This window comes from Bicyclus anynana, chromosome 1 (assembly GCF_947172395.1).
Source record: "Bicyclus anynana chromosome 1, ilBicAnyn1.1, whole genome shotgun sequence".
NCBI classification, from domain to species: Eukaryota; Metazoa; Arthropoda; class Insecta; order Lepidoptera; family Nymphalidae; genus Bicyclus; species Bicyclus anynana.
Genome location: NC_069083.1, coordinates 4,038,560 through 4,057,257, shown reverse-complemented (window position 1 = coordinate 4,057,257; position 18,698 = coordinate 4,038,560). Strand labels below are relative to the sequence as shown.

The window sequence follows — 18,698 nt, the reverse complement described above, 5'->3', positions numbered from 1 at the left end:
AGAACAAGCTGTTATTCAGAGTTTAGTTTTATATGACAAAGACGACGCTTTTCGATGAAGTCACGATTACCTTTTTAAGCTTGACTGGAAATAAAATTCAACACAGGTGAACATTTCAGCTGATTCACAGTCGCTGCCTGGAAAAGTAAGTGTCCGAAGTTTCTGTTTTTGGAATTCACCGAATTCACCAAATTTTCTGTTTTGGTTTTGGCCTTGTCACGGCAAGCATTGGCTTTCGACTTAGTTTCGGTTTCGATTGCCATCCAGACGAAACTATACAACTGAAACCGAAACATACTTAACTTTTGACGACCTCTCTCAGATGGTAGTGCTGTGGTTCTCAACAGAGGGGTTTAATTCCCATCTCGGGTCAGTTTGTGGTTTTATAATTTCTAAATAGGCTGGTCTGGTCTGCAGCAAGGCATAGGCAGGTTAATTAGCACCCTACAAAGACGTATCGCCAAGCGATTTAGCTTTCTGGCACGATGTCGCGTACGGTGTAGAAACCGTCTGAGGCATAAGAATATACCTGTGCATTGTACATTCGTTTACTTTAAAGAAAGTAAACCCGCTTCCATCTTAGACTGCATCATCTCTGTGGTGTGATTGTCAAAGAATAAAAAAAACTAATTCTTAAGGTTCCGTGGATATTATACTTACATCCGTTTCATAATCTGCTAAGTTAATCTCATTACAGTCTTTATATACTTAGCAATAATTGACAAAACGATAAGATGGTTCACATGATGTTTAGTTATGATAATGCCAATGATTTTGTGTGCTTTAGTTAGGTAATTATCATTGATGATCTTTTGTAGTTTAAATTATTATCTTACTAGCCGATGCCCTGTGGTTTCACCCGCGTAGTTTCCATCCCCGTGAGAATACTGGGATAAAATATAACCTACAATACTCACAAATAACGTAACTTTCTAGTGGTTAAAGAATTTTCTAAATCGGTTCGGTAGATCCAGAGATTACCCTGCAATACCACAAACTTTACGTGTTTATAACATTAGTACCTACAGATTGAATGTCTAATGTAACAGAATATGTCCATACCCGATCATTTCGTTACAATCATCACAACAGGAATGTGTTGGCTACTCACTCTTGGCCTCTTGACCTTTCATCTATTCTGCGTCAAATATTCATCACTAACTCATCACCTATGATCTAGTAGTAGAACTCTGTAGTTTTATATACCTATTACTAGCTAATAGGTATATAAAACTACAGAATATAATAGAATAGCTCATGTTACAGGACACTCCCATTCGGATCATTATGTTACTTGTTACCTATCCCAACAGCATCGTGACCCGCTCACCCACAAAACCAATAAGGTCACGCGTAAATCCACGTCACATCCGCTACGTGTGTTACACCTCGGAACATCCGATATATGGCCCGGTTCGTGATCTGAGTGGGAATGCGTCAAAGAATATTGCCCTGAGTCGTCAGACCCGTCAATATTACCGGCGGTATATAAAACTGACCTCAGAATACCAACAGCAAATCAGGAATTCTTCTATTTTAAAAATTAACATTGCTTTACAAACGCATAACCCTAACATTCTTAAAATATGCCTTCGATTTTTCCAGGATCCCATTATCACATCACACACATAATGACCATGGGATTACCTCAGGAGTATCTGAACACTCTTTCAAACGAAAAAATAATTATCAAATCAAAAAAAATTATCAAATCAAATCAAAAATCGATCCAGCGTCTTCGACAATCGCGTAACAAACAAAAAAACAGAAAGACGATTCTTCTTTGAAATCGGTTAAAAATCACAATTTTTCACAGCTTATCTTGAACATCTCATTAGCCTACGTAGCATAGACATAGACAATGCATTTGAAGCAAGGCTGAGCAGCAGGCGGTTGACTGTTCTGTGGTATTTTATAAATTAATATTCTTTGACAAATTTCAGATGCGCTGGAAACTCTCCCGCTGAAGAGGCAAATAATGTAACGTAGGTAACAATAAAATAAATCAATAACACGATATCCTTATCGTTATAACCATAAATTGATATTGATAGAATCTCTCCGAGGCAATTCACCGTCAATGTAATATATGACATCCGCAGAATATATGCTAAATCGGTATCCGTACGAATCTTTACCTCAGATATTTTTCTGGAAAAATAAAAAAGGACGTAGAAAAAGGAACACTGAAGGTTTTTATTGATGGTAGATGTAGTTCATTGGACGCAGTTTATATTTTTACTGATTAATAAAAGTATGTTTACTTTTGGGCTAAGTAATGACGTAGAGTATTTTGTAAATCATATTTTTTTTTTATTTTTTTGTTTATTTGTATATTTACTAATACGACTGATATTGATATAGAGATAAATTGGACTTTGGTGCAGAACATATACTTTTCATCCCGGAAAAATCCATGGATCCCGTGGAATTTGTAAAAAATCACAATTTCTAGCGAAAGGAGTCCGCTGGTCCGCTGGTTGAAGGCGACGGTTTCTCACTTGACTGTTATACTTTGCTTTATTTGATACATTAATTAATACTAAAAAAAATCAAATGATCTATAATCGCTGTATCCCACGGTATGTAACGGTAGTTATGCGGATCTGATGAAACTGTAAGGCGTGTGCTAGGTCTTAAATAAACCAAACTTCGCTTTAGCCTTTCATGAGCTAATAGACTAAGAGCCCGTTAACCCCAGACCTTCGTCATTTTATAAAAGCAGAAAGTTTGTTAGCTCATTTTCCTACCATAAGTAAGTACGGTAGCCAATTATGGAGTTTGGACCGTGGTGGCTTTGGGAGGTAGCAGGTTTTAAGGATCCAGACCCTCAAATGTCTAAGTAAAAAGTTCAATTTTTTAATGTTTTTCTCAGCATAATACGAGAAATAATATTCCCTGTTGACAGTCACTTAGCTTCGTGGCAACCCTTCGAAAAACACTAATTAATTTGAAACTTCAAGTGTCTCTAACGAAGGGTTGCCATAAAGCCAAGTATCGGGCGAATGGGGATATCATTTCTCATATTATGCCGATAAAAACATAAAAAAAGTGTGTCAGCTCCGACGCACGAATGGAGTTTACTCTTTTCAATAGCAACGCCTGAAAAGTGAAAGGTGCGCAACCGAGGTGCAGCGCTGCGTGCGCGCCCGCCAACAGCGTGCACGTGCGTGCGGACGCGCTAGGCATGTGCACGCTATGGCGGCTACGTACGGTGAAAGGTGCGCAGAATAGGTTGCGCACAAAAAACGTACCGAGGGGTATAAATGAAAAATCGATTGTTAAGGAGTTAGTTAGTTCAGTTGGTTTTACCCCTCGGATTTTTCTCATACCGGGCGCCTTATATATAAAAAATCGATTCTTAAGGAGTAAACTCCAAAAATATATACTTACTTAATACTTAAACCACGGCGTTTTCATGATAAAAACAAAAATAAATTTGCTTAAACTTAGTCAAAATTAAAACTACACAGTTCGAGCCCATATGTTATGTCAATTAAAATTTACAACAACCTACCACATCATATACGAAATGAGGAAAAGATAATGCATTCATAAATATATTAAGGGACTTTCTAGTCAAAAAGTGCTACTACGCGGTAAATGACTACATGTATGATAAAGAAAAATCATAAAAACGATCTCCCTATCACTCACTCGACAACCAAGGCTACGCCCAAACTGGGCTCCATAGCTTGCATTATATAATAAAAGTGTGACTAGTATTTTTATATTATATAATGTAAAACATATGATATTGCTTGAATTATAATAAATAAATAAAAACTTAGGCGGCTGAGAGTCTGGATCCTTGAAACCTGCTATAGCCAAAGACACTACAGTCCAATTTGCATAGTTGGTTACGATACTCATTTATAGTAGTAGCATGATCTGACAAACTTTCAGCTTTTATAAAATGACGAAAGTCTGGCTGTCGCTGGCTCTCCGTCTATAAGTACAGAAACTAAGTAATAGCAGACGACCTAAGTTCATGCTACGCAGTAATTAAGATTCCGGGTAATCCACGGTAATAGATGGTAATAGGCTGGAGTGGTAACGTGTAGGTTGGGCTGAAGTTTAATGTAAGGTAAGTACTGCGACTAAGTAATTTTGGAGTTAATGTGTTTTGAATTGCTTAATTAGTTTAGATATATATATCCCAAGATATACAAATTAAGGATTGCAAAATCTGAAGTCGGCCGTTGAAATAGGCTGTTGATGATGAGCTGATTATAGGTTTTGATGGCGCAATGGTATGCGCGGTGGATTTACGAGACGGAGGTCCTGGGTTCGATCGATTGTAGTAACGTTATTTTAACGAAAAACTGATATTTACGTTATTTTGTGAAAATATTAATGTTAGACGATTGTTAAATTAAAATATCATTGCCACTGTAAACTGTCGTAGTCAAGGTAATTTTGTAGAAATAACTATATTAGATGATCACAAAAACGAAAATACGACGAAAATCGATGTAGTGACTCATTGTTTGAATGGTACACTGAGATACATAATAAGGCCGCTGGTCTGCCTAGTGGGTGACTTTGGGCATGTCTAGTTACCAACCTAACGGCAAAGACGTACCGTTCCGGTACGATGTCGTGTGGAACTGAAATGGGTGTGGACTTTCATCCTCCTCCTAACAAGTTAGTCCGCTTCCATCTTTGATTGCATCATCACTTACCATCAGGTGATATTGTAGTTAAGGGCTAACTTGTAAAGAAAAAAAAGGTAGGTACTGTTAAAAGTGCTAGAATGATGAAGACGTGTTATACAGTGAATAAATGTAAAAATGTATTATATCATATTATTAATAAATAATACTTCATTTCCATTATCAAGCAATAATCCTACATTTTCTCATTGATGTAATTCCCCACAGTAAAAGGTCTGTTCAAGATATTTATTGGTTGTCGAATAGAACATAAAATTTTCGACGTTTCCCTAAGGCCATGAAAATCCCCCTCTCGGAATGCCACGAAATAATAAATGATAAGAGGTAGCGTTTTTAGTAAATTTGTATATTTTTTTAACATCTACTTATGCTGATATTTGTAATTAGTGGCCTTATAACATTTTTTATATTAAAGTAGACGAATAAACATACAACAGACCAACTCCTCAACTTAAAGTATGCGATGAACGTGTTAGTATAAGCTTATGTTTGCGTTAGACATAGTACTATACTTAGTTCTAACAGTACGATTATTAATAGACATAGCTAACAGTACGATTAATAATTCCGTATCGTACATACGATTATTCTTACATAAGATTATTAATTCTAGTCAGTAAATTGATATTTCAGTAACAGTTGCACTTGTCATTTTACTGGAATTAATAATAATCGTACTCTAGGCTTTATAATGCCGAGTACCACGCCATTCAAAACAAAAAAAAATATGTGCCTATTATTGTAGTAATAAAATTGGTTGTCTGTAAAGTCGGCTTACTGACGATAGTTGAAATACTGATGGGATGGTTGCATTTATCAAATAAAAATGTTAGTTTTTCTAAAATACTGTTTAATAATCTTCATAGACTAGAGTATAAGTACCTAATTTATTTTTTGTATATAAAGTTGGCAACCCTAGAGCGAGAGAATGACGCAAGACGTCATCTTTTTTCGAGTTTGCAGCTCCATCGAATTATAAGACGTTGTCACGTCAAAAATCTATAGCATAAATGTACTTAGCATTGTTTAAATAAAGTTAACTAACCTATAATGATTATATTATATTAATTATTCTGTATATATTAATAATTATGTTAACTTATAAAATAAACCCGCTATCCGCCCATAACTTAGAACCCGTCATCTTGCCCTAGGTCAATTCGGATGTAAAAAAAGCGGAATTCCGATACAAAGTATCGCCAAGTTGCAATCGTGTTGCATCCCTCAGATGGCCCGCCGCCAAATACCATCCCTTTTTATCAATGAGGGGGTTGGGGCGTAATATGCCTTGTTCTTGAAGATAGCGCGTAAATGTTGAGACGATAAATTGAATTTTGAGAAAATGGTGGATATTTTTTTAAACGAATATGATGGTGAACACACTAGAGCGGGTTTGAATCGCTCTGAATTTTTTAGTTTTACTTTTGTTATTACAATAGTGTTAAAGCCCGCGTCTTTGTCTGCGAGAACTTCCGGGATGAAAAGTAGCCTATGTGTTAATTTAAGGTATAATAATCTATCTCCAATACAAATATATACTAATATTAATCTGAAGACTTTGTTTGTTTGTTTTGGTTGAACGCACTAATCTCAGGAACTACTGGTCCGATTTGAAAAATTCTTTCAGTGTTAGATAGCCTATTTATCGAGGAAGGCTATAGGTTATATATTATCACCGTATTCCTGCGGGAACAGGAACCACGTGGCGTCAGCTAGTTATGATATTAGTAGCTAAGATGCAAAAAAATATCATTATAACAAACAAATACAAGTTTTTTTGAAGTTTATTACAATTGGGCATGGGACAGAGAGGTTAGAAAAGAAAATAAAATATATACATACCTACCTTTATTACGATTGATGCGAAATGTTACCCGGTTTCGTCAACGTGGCGTCTTGCAAAAAAGTGTCATACTCACATTGCGTTAAAGATGAATTATTCTCATGCGTAAACGAAAAAAAACTGGAAGAATAAGAACCAACAAATTGTTAATTTTTGGTCTAGAATGAGCGTTTTATAAGACATAATTGTAAAATTTAATAAACTTTTTATATTATTTATAAGCACGCTACATTTATATTTTAATCTATGTACTCAAATAATAAATAATTAATATAATGTGACCATTAGGAATTTGTGAAAGTGTACATTATCTCGCGTAAATAGTAGTGAAATGACATAAATAACTTACTCCGACCCGGTTGTGTGTAGTTTTTTCTATCGCAATACTGCATTATTATTTGTCACGCAAGGTCATTCTATAGATAAAAGAAAAATACACAGCCTAAATAGAATCTTCTGTTGTTTTTTGCAATAAGCAAAATGATGGCTGTAAACTGCTGGCCCATTTATTCAATTCAATTCAATTTATTTATTTGCAATTGTACAGTTACATTAGCTGGTATACAATAAATGTTGAAGTAGGTACATTATACAATTCGCCATATACTGGCAAATTTCTTAAAGTGTTTTAAGAAATTCTAAAAATCTAAAAAGAAGAAGAAAATCTAAAAATCTAAAAATCACTAGTCAAAATAAATACAATATTAAATTAGTTTATTACAATATCATTTGCGCACTATATTTATTTAGCTGTGTTACAAAAAATAAATAAGCACGTAATTGTTTAATTAAACAATTAATCTCCTTTATGGAGATTTTTTCATACATAGTATATTATGAATTGCTTGTGTGATAATGCAAGTGTTATATAAACAGATTGTTGTGTAAACTTCCTGACGTAGCATTTATATTGGTAAAAGAATTTTCAAAATTGGTTGGTGACTCCCTATAAAATTTACCTTTTTATTAAATTTGTGTAAATAAGTACATAAGACTTTCAAAACCAAGATTTACGCCTTTTCATACTCTTTTTTATATGTTATTTTTTTTTATTATTTATTAGGTAATTGCATACCAATAGACAAACAAAACTTCTCTGAATTTTTTTTTATCCTTTACAAGTTATCCCTTGACTACAATCTCACCTGATGGTAAGTGATGATGCAGTCTAAGATGGAAGCGGGCGGGCGGGCGGCCGGGCGGGGATTGTTAGGAGGAGGATGAAAATCCACACCTCATTCGGTTTCTACACGGCATCGTACCGGAACGCTAAATCGCTTGGCAGTACGTCTTTGCCGGTAGGGTGGTAACTAGCCACGGCCGAAGCCTCCCACCAGCCAGACCTGGACAAATTAAGAAAATCTCAATCTGCCCAGCCGGGGATCGAACCCAGGACCTCCGTTTTGTAAATCCACCGCGCATACCACTGCGCCACGGAGGCCGTAAAAGGTGGCCTAAGCTACGTATTTCTCCACGTTAATAGCATTTTTTTGGAAATAAAAGAACATCAAGAAAATATAACTACAATGCTAATTTATTCATGCTATTTATTTATAATATAGCTATTAAAGCTATAATTGTAACGTTTAATATTTGGTTCTGTGACTGATTTATTTACGCTGTGGTCGAGTGGACTTTTTTAAACTGCGCTGAGGACAATTTATGTTTAAATGGCGTGCTTTATGGCAGTTTGGGCCGTGAAAACATCTGTCATAGGCTTAACAGGTACCGTGGGTCAGTAGGTTAACAGAATGCTTCACGAATACGTTAATTCCTTGATAATGTGTTAAAATGAGTGATTATTGCACCATTGATAGAGCTTTATAGTCCAACTTACTTGATAATAGTTAGACTATAAAGGCTGTTTATATATATTTATATATAATACAACCTTAAACTTCAATAATAATATTAGTAACATTTATTAATAGTATTTCTCTAAATTTTAAAAAGTTTCTTTTAAAAAAAAAACAACTTAATTAATAAAAGTTCTCGTCCGGAGTTAGAGGCGTGCTGAGTGAAGAAAAGTTTTAAATGAATTTCATTGGAACAACCACTACAGAACTCATAAACAGTTCGCTGGAAGGAAATAAGTGATTTATTAGTTGTTTAGCTTTGCACAATTTATTTATCATACCTTAATAGTAAATAGATACCCTAACCTACCTACTAATATTATAATGCTTGCCACTCACCTTCGCATATCAAACAAATTCTTCCACCGATAAAAATGATCTGATTTATTGGATCATCAATGGCTGACTTAAAGCTTAAGAATTTGTTATTTGTATCATCATCATCATCATCATCATCATCATCATCATCATCATCATCATCATCATCATCATCAACATCAGTAACAACCTATATTCGGCTAACTGTTGAGCACGAGTCTCCTCTCAGAATGAGAGCGTTTAGGCTAATAATCCACCAACCACACTGGCAGACTCCACACACGTAGAGAAGAAAGAAAATTGTCAGCTAAGTAGGTTTCCTCACGATGTTTTTCCTTCATAGTTAGAAGCACGTGTTATGATTGATTATGAATTTCATAAAAATGACTAATCTGAAAAGTTGGAGGTGCACTATCTGGATATGAACCTACCTTCACCAAATCCAAAGTCTTTTTTTTTATTCTTTACAAGTTAGCCCTTGACTACAATCTCACCTGATGGTAAGTGATGATGCAGTCTAAGATGGAAGCGGGCTAACTTGTTAGGAGGAGGATGAAAATCCACACCCCTTTCGGTTTCTACACGGCATCGTACCGGAACGCTAAATCGCTTGGCGGTACGTCTTTGCCGGTAGGGTGGTAACTAGCCACGGCCGAAGCCTCCCACCAGCCAATATATATATATCTTTCAAGTCAATAGTAGTAGTTAGGTAATACTCGGTAATAGGTAGATGACCAAATTGTATTCTCATTCAAATATCAAGGGCAAAGAATTCCTGTTTTTATTAATGTCATAATGTGTAGGTACTTTTTTAATATATTTTTTATTCAGTAAAAATACAGTGGTGAACTGTGAACTTATGCTAACTTAACCTAATAACTATACAAATCATGCCCTCGTGGAATGGTGGCATGAATGTCTGCATTCCTCGCTAGACAGCCAGACTACTAATCCTTTGCGCAAATAATAATAGGCCAGCTTTTCTATTACCAGAAGGGTTAGTTGAAGTTTTTTGTTTCAAATGATTTTTGGTGCCTATCTTTGAAATAAATTTTCACATCTCACAAAAATAAAAAGGAAAAATATAAATTCCCCTGGGCGTGATTTATTTTAAACGGCACATTTAACTTTAAATATCCTCCAGGGATCTCAGTGAACTGTTGTACCGAATGATTTCCTCGATTTACGAATGAGCTGCGAGACAAAGATAATGCGGATTAAGTCCATCGACAAGCGGATTTCAAACTTTAATATTAACCAGTGTACCTAGTGGGAGTTTTCAATATTTTCATACTGTTACTATCACGTTGACGTAAACGCAAATTTATATGGAATTTAGTCACGCCACTAGATGGCGCTGTTTAAGCTGTAAGGACTTCGAATCACAACGGTCTCAAACCGCCTGCATCCAGCGGCAACAGTAAGCCCTCATTCGCACAAGAAATACCGGACGTTAATTACATAAATGGTTTAGAAAACACGCTTGATACCCATATCATGCATTTCAAATAATCTTGGACGTCCGCCATACTGGATTTAAATCATGTGATTATTTTTTTCGTATTCTTATCAGAAAACTCTTATATTTGGTATCCATATCATGGGGGTGGATCACCATATTGGATTTGTAATGACGTTTCTTTGCTAGTCATGTGTCATCAGAACTCAGAGCGTGTGCAAAATTTTATCCTTATCGAAGACCGGGAAATGGGTCACATTTAGATTCCAAGATTTTCTTATATACATAGTTAGTTACAAGTGAAGCTAATATAAAAAAGCATTCAAATACAACAAATGCATTCCGATAATATAATACTCATACGACAGCGTTTTTAAAACACGACGCTTTTTTATCGAACAGTGTTGTATTTTCATTTTCGGGCGCTAGAAATAAACCACGAATTAAATGAATAACGTTAACACTGGGTTTTATAATGTATCGCTTTTTTAACTCTCGTGCGAATGAGGACAACAGTAAGTTTCTTCGTGACATGCCCTTCTCTGCTCGTGTTGTTCTCTCTCCCAGCAAAATTAGAAAGGATCTTACTAGAGCAATCTAAAAATAAAAAACAAACCAAAACTATGTTTCCGCCCGGGATCGAACCGGGGGCCTTCTGCGTGTTAGGCAGATGTGATAACCGCTACACCACGGAAACTTCGATAGTAGTTGTCTTATTTTTTGTATGGTTTGTGGTGAGTGGTATCAGGTCCATGTGACCATGACATTCTTATTTAAGTACATTCATAAATTACAAGTATCTATTCAGATAGCTTATTTAAATGACCAATATTTCATATAAAATCAATTATATATTTATTTATTGGGTACTTATTAATTGAATTTGTTATTGATGTTACATAGTCAACTACATTTAGTATTGATTCTTATATTGGGCACGCAATCTATAGCTCAATCACGAGTCTCCATAGCTCAACGGTAAGAGCGGTCGGACTCATCACCGAGGGGTGGTGGTTCGATCTCCGTTGGTTTATAGTCGTATCCACTCCTAATACAGTCTTTCCCGAACAGTGGGAGGGGAATATTCTTAAAAAAAAATTCAAAACAGAAGCATAACAAAACTGTTAAGAGTGGGTACGACAAAAATTGTTCAGTGGGCGGCGATTGAATACATCATAACCTTTCGGTGTTGAGTTCGTCCCCTTAATGTGGAGCTTCATATACTATCGGTTAAATGAGCACTCGAAAATATATAAAAGTTTTAATCGTATTTTTCTATGATGGACGATCTTAAAACATGGCAAAATGTTGTTTAAAAATATCAAAGCCCCGTTAATATTGGCTCGTTCGCAGCGTAACACAATTAGACGGGTTGCCGGCGAGCTAAAAGCCCGTGTATAATAACATTACTTTCGTTTTCGCCGAAGCGGGCGGGTAAATCAATTATACAGCCTCTACCCGATGCCTCGTGACGGGGCCAGTGGCGGCGGCTGGATTTGCGTCGGGGGGTTCAGGGGTTTTTATTCAAATTGAAGTTAAGTAACTGCGATCTCAATAGATGTTTTCAGTGTTCAAGTGAGAAAATAGCAAACTTAGTTTAATATATTTCCTACAGTTATCCAGTAAATCGATAAGGCAGCCTCTTCACTCGTTACAGACTTACTTGTCTTCACTCGTTACAGCCACGACGCAGGTAGGATGGTAGGATGCATTACGCCCAGGAAGTCCAAAATCTTATTCTACTTTGTACTTTTTAACCTACGAATAGTGACGATGAACGATGGCATTACTATAGAGTTGTCATCCGAAACGTTTTGCACCATTTCGGTTTCTAATTATAACGGCAAGTGTGTGTTGTATGATTGAATGTCTTCAAAGCTTAAAAAAAGAGTATCAGAGAAAAAGGCAATGGTAGGTACTTGAAAATATTAGAGGAACACTAAGCCTTGAGTTAGTTGAGAGCCTTAAGTGTTCCTTTGACATTCAGGTTAAAACCTCATTTGTCTGCAAATATATTGGCAGTTCCTTCAGAGCGGAACATGAATTCCAACAAAATATTTCAAGTAAACATATTCAAATTTTTGCTCATGTAGGCTCACTTTTCAAAAATTTTATGATGGTTTTGGGAGGTTCGGTACAAGTCCATTTAGAGCATAGCAAAAATAATAATCAGGAAACCCCCCTGCAACCCACATCTGGTGGCGACCATGTGCCGAGTTACCAGAGCTCATCGCGTTTCAAAGGGCCTTGTTTGGTTGAGGGTGTTCAGTTTCATACTTCGAAGTTTCTAAATATTCCAAACGATTATCGGATTTGATTTCGTTACGGATAAACAGATAAGGATAAGGACGCCTTGATAAACTTTATAATGCTATTGTAGGTGAACAACATTTTGCGAAGTAATACAGATATATCTATAATGTATTATAGTAATTTTATACGTGTCATAATTTGCAGCGCTGTTATAGTCTATTGTCGTTCCTCATTAACTTAATTATATCTGATTTTAACACTTGAAGCGCCTTCCAAAGTTCATAGTTTCGACTTGTAGTCCTCTGTTGAGAGATAAACACCACTAAAGTTCTTTGAAAGCTTTTCGAAATTCACGAATTCAACGTTCAACGCACATTGCGTTCAAATCCAAGCGCAATTTCAATGACTTACAACCATCGTATCGCGCAATGCAGGAACGCCTTTCAATAGAACACAATGCTATACACAATTTGAGCACAAACACGGCATTGCAAAAAAATCGAAACCCGTTCTACGCTGTCACCTCCAATCCACTTTCAATTAACGCGTCCAGAGGAGCGTTAACGCCGCCTGCTGTATACGCCGCGTACGAATATAAGCTGAGGACACATTTGGGATATCCTGTAGAGATAAATTTATCTAGGACTTACAAGGATAACATTAGTCATCGTCATCATTAACTACTTATTCATATTCGGCTCACTCAAAATTAAGCACGACTCTTCTCTCAAAATAAGAGCGTTTAGGCTAATACGCTAGCCCAATTGGCACACTTCAGAAATGTAGAGAATTAAGGGTTCCCTGACGATGTTTTTCGAGGTCTTCATTCAAAATTAGTAAGTATCTAGCGGAAATCCGTAGAAGTACTAAAGTTACTGACATAGCGCAAGTAGATAATAGATTTATATTTGTAGCAGAAGAGGTGGCTGATAGAGCAAAAGGTTTTTTGTGTCTTGCCCATCATCAGCCTGTATCCGTGCACTACTGGATATAGGCCTTTCCGAGAGTGCGCTACCACACACGATCCTCAGCCTTCCTCATCGAGCCACTTCTCACTACCTTCTTACTGTTGTCAAACCATGTAGCTGGGGAGTGTCCTACACTGCGTTTACTGGTTCGTGGTCTCCTCTACAGAACATGTCTGCCCCAGCGGTCAATCTGTTCTGCGACACACATGGGCGGCCCACTGCCACTTCGGTTTGCTAATCCTATGGGCTACGTCAATTAATTTCTTTCTCCTAAGGATTTCCTCCTTCCGCATTTTGTCCTTCAGAGAGATTTCTAACATACTGTGACACACTTATTTCATCAATGTCTCTTACAGATAAAAGTGGATAAGTAGTTGTCTACTTGAAGCGACCCTATTGATTTCGGCGGTCTGGGAGCGTGTGTTTAAATCGGTCTTTTCGGTATAGAGAGCTTCATATACTATCGGTTAAATGAGCACTCGAAAATATATAAAAGTTTTAATCGTATTTTTCTATGATGGACGATCTTAAAACATGGCAAAATGTTGTTTAAAAATATCAAAGCCCCGTTAATATTGGCTCGTTCGCAGCGTAACACAATTAGACGGGTTGCCGGCGAGCTAAAAGCCCGTGTATAATAACATTACTTTCGTTTTCGCCGAAGCGGGCGGGTAAATCAATTATACAGCCTCTACCCGATGCCTCGTGACGGGGCCAGTGGCGGCGGCTGGATTTGCGTCGGGGGGTTCAGGGGTTTTTATTCAAATTGAAGTTAAGTAACTGCGATCTCAATAGATGTTTTCAGTGTTCAAGTGAGAAAATAGCAAACTTAGTTTAATATATTTCCTACAGTTATCCAGTAAATCGATAAGGCAGCCTCTTCACTCGTTACAGACTTACTTGTCTTCACTCGTTACAGCCACGACGCAGGTAGGATGGTAGGATGCATTACGCCCAGGAAGTCCAAAATCTTATTCTACTTTGTACTTTTTAACCTACGAATAGTGACGATGAACGATGGCATTACTATAGAGTTGTCATCCGAAACGTTTTGCACCATTTCGGTTTCTAATTATAACGGCAAGTGTGTGTTGTATGATTGAATGTCTTCAAAGCTTAAAAAAAGAGTATCAGAGAAAAAGGCAATGGTAGGTACTTGAAAATATTAGAGGAACACTAAGCCTTGAGTTAGTTGAGAGCCTTAAGTGTTCCTTTGACATTCAGGTTAAAACCTCATTTGTCTGCAAATATATTGGCAGTTCCTTCAGAGCGGAACATGAATTCCAACAAAATATTTCAAGTAAACATATTCAAATTTTTGCTCATGTAGGCTCACTTTTCAAAAATTTTATGATGGTTTTGGGAGGTTCGGTACAAGTCCATTTAGAGCATAGCAAAAATAATAATCAGGAAACCCCCCTGCAACCCACATCTGGTGGCGACCATGTGCCGAGTTACCAGAGCTCATCGCGTTTCAAAGGGCCTTGTTTGGTTGAGGGTGTTCAGTTTCATACTTCGAAGTTTCTAAATATTCCAAACGATTATCGGATTTGATTTCGTTACGGATAAACAGATAAGGATAAGGACGCCTTGATAAACTTTATAATGCTATTGTAGGTGAACAACATTTTGCGAAGTAATACAGATATATCTATAATGTATTATAGTAATTTTATACGTGTCATAATTTGCAGCGCTGTTATAGTCTATTGTCGTTCCTCATTAACTTAATTATATCTGATTTTAACACTTGAAGCGCCTTCCAAAGTTCATAGTTTCGACTTGTAGTCCTCTGTTGAGAGATAAACACCACTAAAGTTCTTTGAAAGCTTTTCGAAATTCACGAATTCAACGTTCAACGCACATTGCGTTCAAATCCAAGCGCAATTTCAATGACTTACAACCATCGTATCGCGCAATGCAGGAACGCCTTTCAATAGAACACAATGCTATACACAATTTGAGCACAAACACGGCATTGCAAAAAAATCGAAACCCGTTCTACGCTGTCACCTCCAATCCACTTTCAATTAACGCGTCCAGAGGAGCGTTAACGCCGCCTGCTGTATACGCCGCGTACGAATATAAGCTGAGGACACATTTGGGATATCCTGTAGAGATAAATTTATCTAGGACTTACAAGGATAACATTAGTCATCGTCATCATTAACTACTTATTCATATTCGGCTCACTCAAAATTAAGCACGACTCTTCTCTCAAAATAAGAGCGTTTAGGCTAATACGCTAGCCCAATTGGCACACTTCAGAAATGTAGAGAATTAAGGGTTCCCTGACGATGTTTTTCGAGGTCTTCATTCAAAATTAGTAAGTATCTAGCGGAAATCCGTAGAAGTACTAAAGTTACTGACATAGCGCAAGTAGATAATAGATTTATATTTGTAGCAGAAGAGGTGGCTGATAGAGCAAAAGGTTTTTTGTGTCTTGCCCATCATCAGCCTGTATCCGTGCACTACTGGATATAGGCCTTTCCGAGAGTGCGCTACCACACACGATCCTCAGCCTTCCTCATCGAGCCACTTCTCACTACCTTCTTACTGTTGTCAAACCATGTAGCTGGGGAGTGTCCTACACTGCGTTTACTGGTTCGTGGTCTCCTCTACAGAACATGTCTGCCCCAGCGGTCAATCTGTTCTGCGACACACATGGGCGGCCCACTGCCACTTCGGTTTGCTAATCCTATGGGCTACGTCAATTAATTTCTTTCTCCTAAGGATTTCCTCCTTCCGCATTTTGTCCTTCAGAGAGATTTCTAACATACTGTGACACACTTATTTCATCAATGTCTCTTACAGATAAAAGTGGATAAGTAGTTGTCTACTTGAAGCGACCCTATTGATTTCGGCGGTCTGGGAGCGTGTGTTTAAATCGGTCTTTTCGGTATAGAGTCACCATTCCAACACCTTGGAACAACAAGCCCATTGGTTCCTCGAACACATCGCGTATTCTGTCTTACATTCATCATCATCATCATTAACAGCCGATGGATGTCCACAGCTGGACATAGGCCTCTTCTATAAACTTTCAAACACCATTGTTTCGAGCTGCCAACTTCCAGCAACTCCTAAATGTTCGACCAACACTGCGCTTTCCGGTTCAAGGTCATCATTCCTTACTTCCACTTTGGGACCCCAACGTCATTGGGTCTTCGTATTATATGCCCTGTCCATTGCCACTTCAGCTTCGCGACTCGCTGAGGTATGTCAGTCTTAGATAATAAAGTAAAAAAAACAAACTTCTATGAAGTTAAATCTGTCAGTGGTTTAATTTTTGCCATGTCCCAAAAAGTTCTTGTTCATTAAATAATGTTTCACTGAACAAAAGAAAGTTCTAAATCAGAAAATTAAAATTACAATTTCCCATGTCAAGTTGACAAATTGGTTAAATTCGTATAATTATCTACATATTTAATTACGTATATAATTTTAGACAGAAATTATAAGACGTTTCTGGGCTGGGACAGAATTAATTTCATAATATATATTTTTTTATTTTTATTACAACTGTAATAGGTATGATGACAGTTTTTGAAATTGTATATAAATTATGAGTATGCTAATAGTAAAGCAATTTTGTAAAAGTAACACGATATCTGCGATCATTACTTTCGAAACTACAGGGATTTAAAGGGTCAGGTTTGCGGCGCTGACGCGGATCCCTGAAAAACGCTCCATACAAAATGGCACGAGTTAGTGACGTCGTTGGCTCGCTGATCGTTAGATTTGTATGGGCGTTCAAACAAAATTACTAATATCTTTGTTATTTGTGCGTTTATGTTAATAATTCCTTTATTGGAAAATGTCACATTTAATGTAAGGAAGCTAAAACTGTTCGAATTTTTATCTAATTACGATAAAAGATTTTTATTAGATTTTGAAATTTTATAATCTTATTTATTTTGCAAATATCCAGTCAATCTTTGCTTTTTATGTATAAATTAGTTAACATTGACCTTATTTATCCGAATTTATTATGTTTTATGGTAGATTATTAACTACATATTGTTGGTCCAGTGGTGAAGTATTGTATGTGGTTTCGGATAACGAGGGGTTTGAAACGGTTAGTATATGAAAGGTTAGTGTATGAAACACAACTTTTCATTCCTCTAAGGAATCTGTTAGAGTATCAAACATCACACTAAGCTCGCTAACCCACATAGGAGTGCGTATATTGAAAGTATACAAGGCACGCACAGGCTGGGACTGCTCGCATATACTTTAAATTCCAAAAAAACAAAATTATTTTTGAAACTATTTTTTTTATTCTTATCTTGGGCACGCAATCTATAGCTCAATCACGACCACGAGCCTCAACAGATCAACGGTAAGAGCGGTCGGACTCATTACGAAACTATACATTGTTATTACGCTTTTATCGCGTAACAGTGGACGCCCGCGTTTCGTCCGTGTAGAATTCAGTTTTTCACAAATCCCAAAACCTGTAGCAGCAGTAACATGGTGGGTCGAATTCCTATGGTCTAAATTCCCTCTCCTATGAGAAAAAGACCTGGCCCTGCAGTGAGCCGTTAAAATAGCTTCATAATAATTAATGATGATGATCCCTTACATGTGTAACAACCCTAATAAGTTCCTCCCTCGCGCTATTCAAATATCTTTCAGACGGGGCAGATCGCAGGGTGCTAATTACGCGGCCTAGGGTGTCTACCGCCTATTGAGAGCCTACTCGCTTAATAATGGAGACAATACAAATATAACTAGCTGGCGTTCTATGATCTTTCTGTGAGTAGATTAGTCGAAATAGGAAATTGAACATACATTAATACCTAATTTGTCTGTATTCTGATTTATAAATATTCAAATATCTGTTATCGCCGCGTTGCAACGACTTGCGGTACGGACAGCTTCAGTGTGCTCGTGGCGTTCGAGCCCAAAGATTACAGTGTATTATTGGATTCGAGCCGTCCACATCTATTGTTGTGATATCTTTATGGGTTACTTGGAATAGGCGGGGAGAGTGACTTGAGTGGAAAAGTGGAGTGTTACATATCTATCAAATGCGCCTTTAACCCTACAACACAACGTTCACAAGTGCGTGACTTCACTCAAGGTCATTCTCTGCCATTCTTGGGTCTTATTTTGGTTACAGTGTGATTTGTTAATTAAGCTGTCCTTTGTAATCACATCTGAGTCTGCTAAAAAATCTTTTATTTCTTATTACTTTCAGTGATAAGGCCGCCGTCACTATAACTATGAAAGTAGATGTTATTAGGATTTCTTAGAGCCATTCTTTACTTCCTTAATAGAGACAGTGTCTAGCAAGAAACAAAAGTCGCCAGGATTTATCGT

At 37.0% G+C, this 18,698-nt stretch overlaps 1 non-coding gene across 1 annotated transcript; it reads right to left on the bottom strand.

Moving 5' to 3' along the window:
• Positions 1-10,776: 10,776 nt before the first annotated feature.
• On the bottom strand, positions 10,777-10,849 carry Trnav-aac (transfer RNA valine (anticodon AAC)). Its single transcript has one exon. It is a non-coding gene; the product is annotated as a tRNA-Val (tRNA).
• Between the last annotated feature and the right edge of the window lie 7,849 nt (positions 10,850-18,698).